General features: G+C 38.1%; 1 pseudogene; it reads right to left on the reverse strand.

Annotated features, from left to right (window-relative positions):
* Positions 1-2,095: 2,095 nt before the first annotated feature.
* On the reverse strand, positions 2,096-2,960 carry LOC147341454 (Y-box-binding protein 1 pseudogene; annotated as a pseudogene).
* Positions 2,961-11,124: the final 8,164 nt, after the last annotated feature.

An 11,124-nucleotide genomic window follows, 5' to 3' on the forward strand; every position in this document is an offset into this window, starting at 1 on the left:
TATACCAAAAGAAGTGAAAAGTAAAGCCCTGGAAATTGGGAAAGTATGGATTTATTTAAGAGCTATGTGAGATGATAGGAAATTCAAATTTGACAACACATATGGCAAGAAACCTGTGTTATGAAGATTCCCCAGGAGGAGGGCATGGCAACCCACTCCAGTGTTATTGCCTGGAGAATCCCCATGGACAGAGGAACCTGGCAGGCTACAGTCCATGGGGTTGCAGAGGCAGACCAGACTGAGCAACCAAGCACATCACAGATGGCAAGAAAACAATAAAACAGGTATGATGTAGAACTATTTGCTCTGATAAAAAGAAGCAATACATATATCCAATCAAGGATTTCCTTCCAAAATACATAACGAACTTCTTCAAATCAGTTTAATAAGACTGTTCAAGTCAGATTAGCTTGAACAGGTTCTTCCCTATAGATGATTCCAAATCTCCAATAAACATATTAATATGTAGTCAGCATCAATTAGTTATCAAAGGGATGCTAATTAAAATCTGAGGAACTATTAAATGCTTGTAATAATGCTGAATTTTTTTAATTTAAATTTATTTATTTTAGTTAGAGGCTAATTACTTTACAATATTGTATTGGTTTTTCCATACATCAACATGAATCCTCTACAGGTAAAAGCAGATAGATAGTATCAAGTTTTTGTTAAGATGTAAGACAATCTGATTTCCTGTATACTCCTGGTAGTGTAAACTGGTACATTCACTTTGGCAATGGCTAATATAGTTGACTATATGTAAACTCGCTAGTCCAGGATTTCCATTTCATTCCTGGTATATTAATTCTCATTGCTGTGTAGTTTCTATTATTTGAATATACTAAAGATTATGTATTCATTCTACTGTATGTATATAAAGGCATATAAAGTTTGAAACCAAGGGGAACTAATCTGTGAAGCTAAAAGTAAACACAGTGGTCATTCTTGGTTGAGTGTGCTCCAATGCTGTTGAAAATATTATATTTCTTGGTTTGAATGATGGTTATCCATTTATTCACTTTGAAAATTCATATAATTATATGCTTATGATTTATCCATCAATAAAATATTGTATGTTGTGTGTTATACATGCATATTGTACTTATATATAAAGGGAAATTTTAAGATAACAAAAAGTTATAGTCTTGTGGATTAGACAGTTAAGAATTTGCCCGCAATGCGGAAGACCCGGGTTCGATCCCTGGGTCAGGAAGATCCCATGGAGAGGGAATGGCATCCCACTCCAGTATTCTTGCCAGGAGAATTCCATGGACAGAGGGGCCTGGTGGGCTACAGTCCATGGGGTCGCAAAGAGTCGGACACACTTTCCAAACTAAAATGTTCACATTATTCTTGTTCTATCGATCTTACTGTATACAGTTTTACTGTTGGATTTGTTCAATGTTTTTTTATTTTATAGATTTATCAGGTTAAATAGGATTTGACTTTCCCATTATAGAGCAGAATCCTGAGCACTAGGATAATCTTCATATTCATTCATGGATCTCTCCTTAAACAGAAGATACCTTGGTCCCAAAAACTTTGGTCATTGCTCTTGTATCTCCATTTCTTGTATGAAGGATGCACCAATACACACATATTCCATGTTTGTGTGTGCTAGGTTGAAAATTATATGTATTTTTAACTTCCCAATATTATCACCTTAAATTTCCACTATTATGTTTTAATTAATAAGACTTTTTAATTATTTAAAATTTTTATTAACAGGTGCTTACAGTTTGTTGACTTTTTTGAAAAAATCAAGCGGTAAACTTTTATTACAAATTAGAAATGAGGTTTTTAAAAATATCAAACCTTGACCAAATATTAAACAATATTAAACAATTAAAAAACCTTTAAAGGTATATAAAGAAAAACCAGGCTCTTCGGAAAAAAAAAAAAAAAACACCTTTTTTATTAACAAAAAGAAATGTCTTTATCTAAAAATAATAAAAACTCCATGCTAAATAGATAATGCAGACAGTTCTAGTTATCTGTTCAATGGACAAAAAGCAAGAACTTATGATCTTCTGTTGCAATATTTTGTTCATTTCTAATTGCTGGAATTTGATGTTAATTACTTCTTGTAGAATGACTAAACTAAACGATGGTAGAGATGATAGACTGTCATTGACTCAGCTCCGTCCTGCTCAGTCTAGAAAGCAGACAGATTCTTAGCTTATGGGTCAGCTGCTGTTTCTTTCCCATCTCCTGGTTGAGTGTCTGTATCAGTAACTGAGGTTGTGGCAGTACCAAGGTTGAGGTGGCTGCTGACTTTGGGCCTCATCTTGATTTTCCTTATTTTCTTCATTGCTGTCCTCTCTGGTCTGTGTTTGGCGAGGACAGCCTCTGTAGAATTGTGATCTAGGTATAACCCCATAGTTTATTCTGTCTCACTGGTCTACCTTGTTCTCTTGCACCCTGGTTTTCAGCAGCCTCCATCACTTCTCCCTGCACAGGATGGTTGGAATGCTGTAGTCATTGTCCATAGGGTCTCCATACGTACTAAAGTGGGAACCTTCGCCTGCCATAGGGCCCTGGCATTCAGGAGCATTCTCCAATCTCTCATTCTCTTCCTCATTCTCACTGTTCTGCTAATTCTGTTGATAACTGGGTGGACATGGATAGCTTCCCTAATGGTTATGGTCTGCTATATTTACTGCCTGGTGATGGAACTCCACCAGGACCAGTAACATCTGCTGCCTCCACAACCTTTTCTCCTTCAACAACATCAGACTCCACACTCTCTCCATTTCCTACTCTGCAAAGCTACTTCCTGGGGCTATTTTTCTTTATGGGGTTTGCTGTACTAATATTGATACATTTTCCTTGGTGGCATTCCTGTTGGTGAAACCATATCTGTTTCTTACATTGAACCATTTAACAGTTCCTTCAACCTTCATTGTGATGACCTTGTCGCCACTGATATATGAGCCTGCCCAGGCCACTGCTTCTTGCATGACTGCCCATTTGACATGGTTTGTGTCCTCTGTGCTGAGGGCAGGGCAGCAGGCAGCTGTTGGGTCAGCCTCTCACTGTTCATGGTTGCGATGATGACTAGGACCAACTGTGGCAGCTGGGGTTCCTCCCGGTTTGTTATGATAACAAGGTGGCAATGTGGGCTGCTCAGGACTTTCTGGGGTCGTGCTCTTCAAATTTCAGTGAAACAGTTGTCACTACACTGTCATTCAAGGACTCGCCATTTGCCCTAATGAGCCATTTTCACATCTTTGCTATGAAGGTTCTAGATATAATTTAGATTCTGACAATGAGCTGCACCAGAAATAGACTTATAGAGCAGAAGAGTAAAAGAAGTTGTTTGTCTTTATTGCAGTAGGCAGCAACTGTTGATATTGCATTCACCAGACCTGCCTAATTGTAACAGTCAGCAAGAGTTCTTTCCTCCCTGTAAGTCACAAATGTCAGAGCTCCAGGGAAAGTGTGACATTTTCAGATGTTTCCTACACTGTCCTTACCAAATTTATTTTCAGTTCAGTTCAGTCACTCAGTCATGTCCGACTCTTTGCAACCCCATGAACTATAGCAGCCAGGCTTCCCTGTCCATCACCAACTCCAAAAGCTTGCTCAAACTCATGCCCATTGAGTCGGTCTCATCCTCTGCCATCCTGTTCTCCTCCTGCCTTCAATCTTGCCCAGCATCAGGGTCCTTCCAATGAGTCAGCTCTTCGCATCAGGTGGCCAAAGTATTGGAGTTTCAGCTTCAGCACCAGTCTTTCCAATGAATATTCAGGACTGATTCCCTTTAGGATAGACTGGTTGGATCTCCTTGCAGTCCAAGGGACTCTCAAGAGTCTTCTCCAACACCACAGTTCAAAAGCATCAATTCTTCAGCACTCAACTTTCTTTATAGTCCAATTCTCACATCCATACATGCTGCTGCTGCTACTAAGTCACTTCAGTCATGTCCAACTCCGTGTGACCCCATAGATGGCAGCCCACCAGGCTCCCCCGTCCCTGAGATTCTCCCGGCAAGAACACTGGCATGGGTTGCCATTTTATTCTCCAATGCATGCAAGTGAAAAGTGAAAGTGAAGTCACTCAGTCCTATCTGACTCTTAGTGACCCCATGGACTGCATCCTACCAGACTCCTCCGTCCATGGGGTTTTCCAGTCAAGAGTATTGGAGTGGGTTGTCATTGCCTTCTCTGATGACAACTGGTAAAACCACAGCTTTGACTAGACAGACCTTTGTTGGCAAAGTAACATCTCTGCTTTTTAATATACTGGTCTAGGTTGGTCATAGCTTTTCTTCCAAGGAGCTAGTGTGTTTTAATGTCATGGCTGCAGTCACTATCTGCAGTGATTTTGGAGCCCAAGAAAATAAAGTCTCTCACTGTTTCCATTGTTTCCCCATTTATTTGCCATGAAGTGATGGGACTGGATGCCATGATCTTCATTTTCTGAATGTTGAGTTTTAAGCCAAGATTTTCACTTTTCCTCTTTCACTTTCATCAAGAAGTTCTTTAGTTCTTCTTCACTTTCTGCCATAAGGGTGGTATCATCTACCTATCTGAGGTTATTGATATTTCTCTCCACAGTCTTGATTCCAGCTTGTGCTTCATCCAGCCTGGCATTTCACATGATATTCTCTGCATATAAGTTAAGTAAGCAGAGTGACAATATATAACCTTGATGTACTCCTTTCTCTATTTGGAACCAGTCTGTTGTTCCATGTCCAGTTCTAACTGTTGCTTCTTGACTTGCATACAGATTTCTCAGGAGGCAGGTCAGGTGTTCTGGTATTCCCATCTCTTTAAGAGTTTTGCACAGTTTATTGTGATCCACACAGTCAAAGGTTTTAGCATAGTCAATAAAGCAAATGTAGGTGTTTTTCTGGAACTCTCTTGCTTTTTCTATGATCCAGCGAATGTTGGCAATTTGATCTCTGGTTCCTCTGTCTTTTCTAAATCCAGCTTGAACATCTGGAAGTTCATGTACTGTTGAAGCCTGGCTTGGAGAATTTTGAGCATTACTGTGCTGCACTCAATATGCCAGCAAATTTGGAAAACTCAGCAGTGGCCACAGGACTGGAAAATGTCAGATTTCATTCCTATCCCAAAGAAAGGCAATGCCAAAGAATGCTCAAACTACAGCACAATTGCACTCATCTCACACGCTAGTAAAGTAATGCTCAAAATTCTCCAAGCCAGGCTTCAGCAATACGTGAACTGTGAACTTCCAGATGTTCAAGCTGGTTTTAGAAAAGACAGAGGAACCAGAGACCAAATTGCCAACATCCACTGGATCATCAAAAAAGCAAGAGAGTTCCAGAAAAACATCTATTTCTGCTTTATTGACTATGCCAAAGCCTTTGACTGTGTGGATCACAATAAACTGTGGAAAATTCTGAAATAGATTGGAATACCAGGCTACCTGACCTGCCTCTTGAGAAATTTGTATGCAGGTCAGGAAGCAACAGTTAGAACTGGACATGGAACAACAGACTGGTTCCAAATAAGAAAAGAGTACGTCAAGGCTGTATATTGTCACCCTGCTTATTTAACTTATATGCAGAGTACATCATGAGAAACACTGGGCTGGATGAAGCACAAGCTGGAATCAACATTGCCAGGAGAAATATCAATCACCTCAGATATGCAGATGACACCACCCTTATGGCAGAAAGTGAAGAGGAACTAAAAAGCCTCTTGATGAAGGTGAAAGTGGAGAGTGAAAAAGTTGGCTTAAAATTCAACATTCAGAAAATGAAGATCATGGCATCTGGACCCATCACTTCATGGGAAATAGATGGGGAAACAGTGGAAACAGTGTCAGACTTTATTATCAGGGGCTTCAAAATCACTGCAGATGGTGATTGCAGCCATGAAATTAAAAGACGCTTACTCCTTGGAAGAAAAGTTATGACCAACCTAGATAGCATATTCAAAAGCAGAGACATTACTTTGCCAACAAAGGTCCGTCTAGTCAAGGCTATGGTTTTTCCAGTGGTCATGTATGGATGTGAGAGTTGGACTGTGAAGAAAGCTGAGCACCGAAGAATTGATGCTTTTGAACTGTGGTGTTGGAGAAGACTCTTGAGAGTCCCTTGGACTGCAAGGAGATCCAACCAGTCCATTCTGAAGGAGATCAGCCCTGGGATTTCTTTGGAAGGGATGATGCCAAGGCTGAAACTCCAGTACTTTGGCCACCTCATGCGAAGAGTTGACTCATTGGAAAAGACTCTGATGCTGGGAGGGATTGGGGGCAGGAGGAGAAGGGGATGACAGAGGATGAGATGGCTGGATGGCATCACTGACTCGATGGACTCGAGTCTGAGTGAACTCCGGGAGTTGTTGATGCACAGGGAGGTCTGGCGTGCTGTGATTCATGGGGTCACAAAGTGTCAGACACGACTGAGCAACTGAACTGAACTTGCTAGCATGTGAGATAAGTGCCTCTGCCAGAGACTCCTGGACCCTCACAGTCTTGAGGGTGAGGGACCTTCACAAAACTTGACCCACTGGAGAAGGCAATGGCAAACCACTTCAGTATTCTTGCCTTGGGAACCCCATGAACAGTGTCAAAATTTGCTTTAGTAAATCTGAAATATGCTGGTGCTCTGCAACTGACTTCCAAGCCTAGCAATGGTTTTAAGCACTTAATTCCTTGTATTAAATCCCTTTTCAGAAGAAATACCTAGAATGATTTTTATATCCCATATCATGCTGATATAGTCTCAATATTATAATGTTGTAGGAAATAACTATTTTTAGCAAACATAACTACTCCAATTACATTTTCTTAGGTGAATTGTTGAATTCAGCAAGTACATGTGCTTTTATTGTTTTTAAAGTTCATTTTTACCCTTATATCAGCTTACATTGGGGCTTCCATGGTGTCTTAGTGGTAAAGTATCTGCATGCAATGCAGGAGCCACAGGAAACACGGGTTTGATCTCTGTGTCCTGAAGATCCTCTGGAGAAGGGAATGGCTACCCATTCCAGGATTCTTGCCTGGAGAATTCTATGGACAGAGCAGCCTAACGGGTTGCAGTCTGTGGGGTCACAAAGAGTCAGACACGACTGACTAATACTTTCACAGCTTATGTTAGGGCACATGTAAATTAAAATTATTAATTGATCATCTACAGCCATGCCTCTGAGTATTATAGGTTTAGTTTCAGACCACTATAAGAAAGCAAATAGTATAGTAAAGTGAGTCAAACAATTTTTTTGGCTTCCCAGTGCATATAAAAGTTATGTTCATACTGTACTGTAGTCTATTAGGTATACAATAGCATTATGTGTAAAAAATTTATATACCTTAATTATAAAGTAATGCTGAGGGGGAAGGATAAACTAAGAGTTTGGGATTAATATATACACACTACTGTATATAAAATAGATTACCAAGAAGGACCAACTGTATAGCACAGGGACCTATGCTCAGTTTTCCATAATAACCTATAATGAAAAAGATTATGAAAAGGAATATATTTAATAAAAATTATATGTATAATTGAATCACTTAGCTGTATATTTGAAAAATAACACAATGTTGTAAATTAACTACACTTCAATAAAAATAATACTGCTGTTGGAAAAATGGTCCTATACACTTACTTGAGGAAGGGTTGTCACAAACCTTCATTATGTAAAAAGCACTATCTATGAAGAGTGATAAAGCAAAGTACATTAAAACAAGATACGCCTGTTCTATCTTCTTAACATTGTTCTATGTCCTGGTGTTATAAGAATATTGTATAACATACTTTATGCTTACAATATATTATAAATTATAACCCTTGGTTTGGCAACTAAGACTTCTTTTGTTATAAGGACACTTGGATTAGGTAAAAGATTGTCTTATTTTATTCCACACTATAACCTGTCATATTGTAAGAATTGATTGCATTATAAACTTTACCATTTACTTAATAAACATAATTTCCTTCTATGTACAAAAATATATATTTGTTTGCAGAATTACAAAGAGGAATGCAAAGTGGTCTATTTCCCAATGCACACACAATCCAAATGACAAGGATAAGCATAGTCATGGCAAATTATAATGAGTTTAGCTTATGTTGAACTCAACATAGAAGTATTAAAAAATAGCAAACTATGATAGCATAACCAAAGGGTTTCTTTCTGCATCAAGAGTTTAATAAACCTTGACATTTGAATAGAAATGTTGTCTGCCCCTAATTTGAATTCAATCAAGGCTAACAAGGAAGAAGGACATTTTGGATATACAGAATAGCTAGAAAATAATATAAATGCATCAAAATAAAAGCACTCTTAGGTAATTAAAAATATTACATGATACTGGAGTATAAATTTTATGCTATCAGGATGAGTTTGAATTTTATTCTCTAGGCAATCAGAAGCCAACAAAAGAGAGTTCTCAGTGGAAAACATGATCAAAGTTGAATTTAGAATTTCAGTGGTAATAGGAATTATGGAATAGAGGGGAGAATAATAGGTGTTCTGAAAATACCAATATCCTTCCTTTTCCTTGTCCTTAATGTCCATTTTGCAAAGGTGATGCTGTGTCTTTGACATAACTGCTGGAGTGTAAGCGCTTGACATTAAACTTTTAAAATTATTGATTGTAATGTAAGTGTCTGATGTTAAGTTTTTGATTGCCAAGGAATCCATTTCAAAGGCATCCATCTCAAACATATTGTCAGCTATATGACATAGCTCAACTAAATGAAAAACAAGGCTGCCCCACCATGAGATTTTCCTTTTAGAAAACTTTGAGTAACCTAGGTTTACCGAGAGTGATCTCTATTTTTCCTTCCCATGCTCTAATTCCCACTCTTATGCTTAAATTCTCCAATAAAGAGTGAACATGTGAAGTCTTAGGCATCCCTCTTTTGGACACCAATAAAGGCAAAGCTCAAGGTTGGCATGCTTTCTCTCTCTTTCTCCATGACTTTGCTATGTGGCCCTTGAGTGTGCCATGTACCTTCCAGGACCTCTGTCTGAGTAATACATATCTTTTTTCCCAGAAGTTCCTTGATGGCTTTTTTGCTGATGTGCATCTTGCAATCAAAACAAGAACTGCAAGAGCCTGTCCAGCCACAACACTGACTTTGGTTGGGAAGCTATCTGTGGGAGATCCCATAAGTACATCAAACATTCTTAGCCAATAGTGTCACTATTGATATGCCGAGAATGACAGTAAAAACCTGGCTTATAACAAAAATGAGGTACTTAACAACTGAAGTTCTTCAGAAGTGAAAATGAAAGTGAAAGTGGCTTAGTCATGTCCGACTCTTTGCGACCCCATTGACTACACAGTCCATGGAATTCTCCAGGCCAGAATTCTTGAGTGGGTAGCCTTTCCCTTCTCCAGGGGATCTTCCCAACCCAGGGATCGAACCCAGGTCTCCAGGATTGTAGGCAGATTCTTTACCAGCTGAGCCAGAAGGGAAGTTCTTCAGACAAGGGTCCAAACCAATCTTTCAAAAGTTATATTTTTTTGAATTCTGCTATGTATAATAAGAAATATTAATGCATGACTTCATGAACTCATACCTGGTTAGTTACCTTAATATTATAATTTTAATGTTTTGTTTTTTCAAAAAAGCATGCCCATAATTTGTATAGTTGGTCTAAATTCTACCCATTTTTATGTTTTGTCTAATGATATTGTTGATCAATTTACTTTTTGAATAAATTTGGCCTATTATCAAATCCCCAATAAGCAGTAAGAACTGAGAAATCCTCCAAGCTAAAGTGAAGCATTAGCAATAGGGTTTCAAACCTAAAATGGTTTATGACAGACCATTTTATATTTAAGAAAATCAATGTAAAAGTGTCTAGTAAAAGCTAGCTCATTACCTATATTTCTCCAATTTTTCAAGGACAAATATAATGTCTCTGATATTTTTCCCTTATTATTCTTTCTTTGGCTGTCTTTTTTGTCATTGAACAAATTTTGCTGGATCCCAAGGGATGAAAAGTTCATTTTAAAGTCAAATATATAAGCTGTAATTAGGTTCAGGACTTTATTTCTTTAATGAAAAAACTGAGGTCACAGTATAGTTCTGGTTTATCCTTATGGATAAAGATGTTAAGATCCCTTCTTATTAAGTTTTGTGCTTTTTTGATCACATTCAAGAAACAAACAAAAAATTCAATTATTTAATCACTGTGTCTTTTTCTATGATGGAGTAATGGAACCATCATATTATTCCTGTTTTTATTATCCATCTTCCTATGTTCTATTATGACTGAATAAATGACAAAGTTAAAAACAATACTTTTTGTTCAATACCTCTGAGTGTCTTTGAATGCCATACTTTTGCACCAAACTAAACATTACTTTGGCCACCTCATGCAAAGAGTTGACTCATTGGAAAAGACCCTGATGCTGGGAGGGATTGGGGGCAGGAGGAAAAGGGGACAACAGAGGCTGAGATGGCTGGATGGCATCACCGACTCAATGGACATGAGTTTGAGTGAACTCCGGGAGATGGTGATGGACAGGGAGACCTGGCGTGCTGCAATTCATGGGGTTGCAAAGAATTGGACACGACTGAGTGACTGAACTGAACTGAACTGAAACATTACTCTTAAAATTTATTATATTCCCAAAACAGGGAAGTTTCTCATAAGGAAATATTTAAAGAGTTCTAGTTTCTCAAATTACCCTTGGATTGACTAGTGAGTAAAAACCAATGTTCTTGACTCACTGGGTTTTAATTCTCTGTCAGAGTTATCTCCAGAGAACTGCATTTCTACATCTAGGGAGACTCTTGCTTGTCATTCTTAATTGAGAACAGCAGCCCAAGTAACACAACAGTGTAAAGAAAGAGCATCAGTAAAAACGTCACATCACTATGAATTAAAGTAAATGGATTTACTAGCTATCAGTGCATCTGTCAGGACATTGCCAGTCTTGACTCACATATCATATGTATGAACTGTTGATCATGGTTGATTTTTCCTGATACAATATGTACACCAACAATTATAGCAATTGCCTGCACAATGTAAAATCAGTTGGCAAAAGCTGTAATAAAAATTGTGTTATACTACTGTAAGTATGTGCATACAGATTAATTGGACAAAACAGCAATTATAGAAGGACAAAGAGAAGTTAATTATTTATTATATGATAAATAGAGCATACCAAATTGGAATGAAAAAA

The sequence above is a fragment of the Bos grunniens genome, chromosome X (genome assembly GCF_055505025.1).
Source record: "Bos grunniens cultivar Pamir isolate PY7600 chromosome X, Bosgru_T2T1.0, whole genome shotgun sequence".
NCBI classification, from domain to species: Eukaryota; Metazoa; Chordata; class Mammalia; order Artiodactyla; family Bovidae; genus Bos; species Bos grunniens.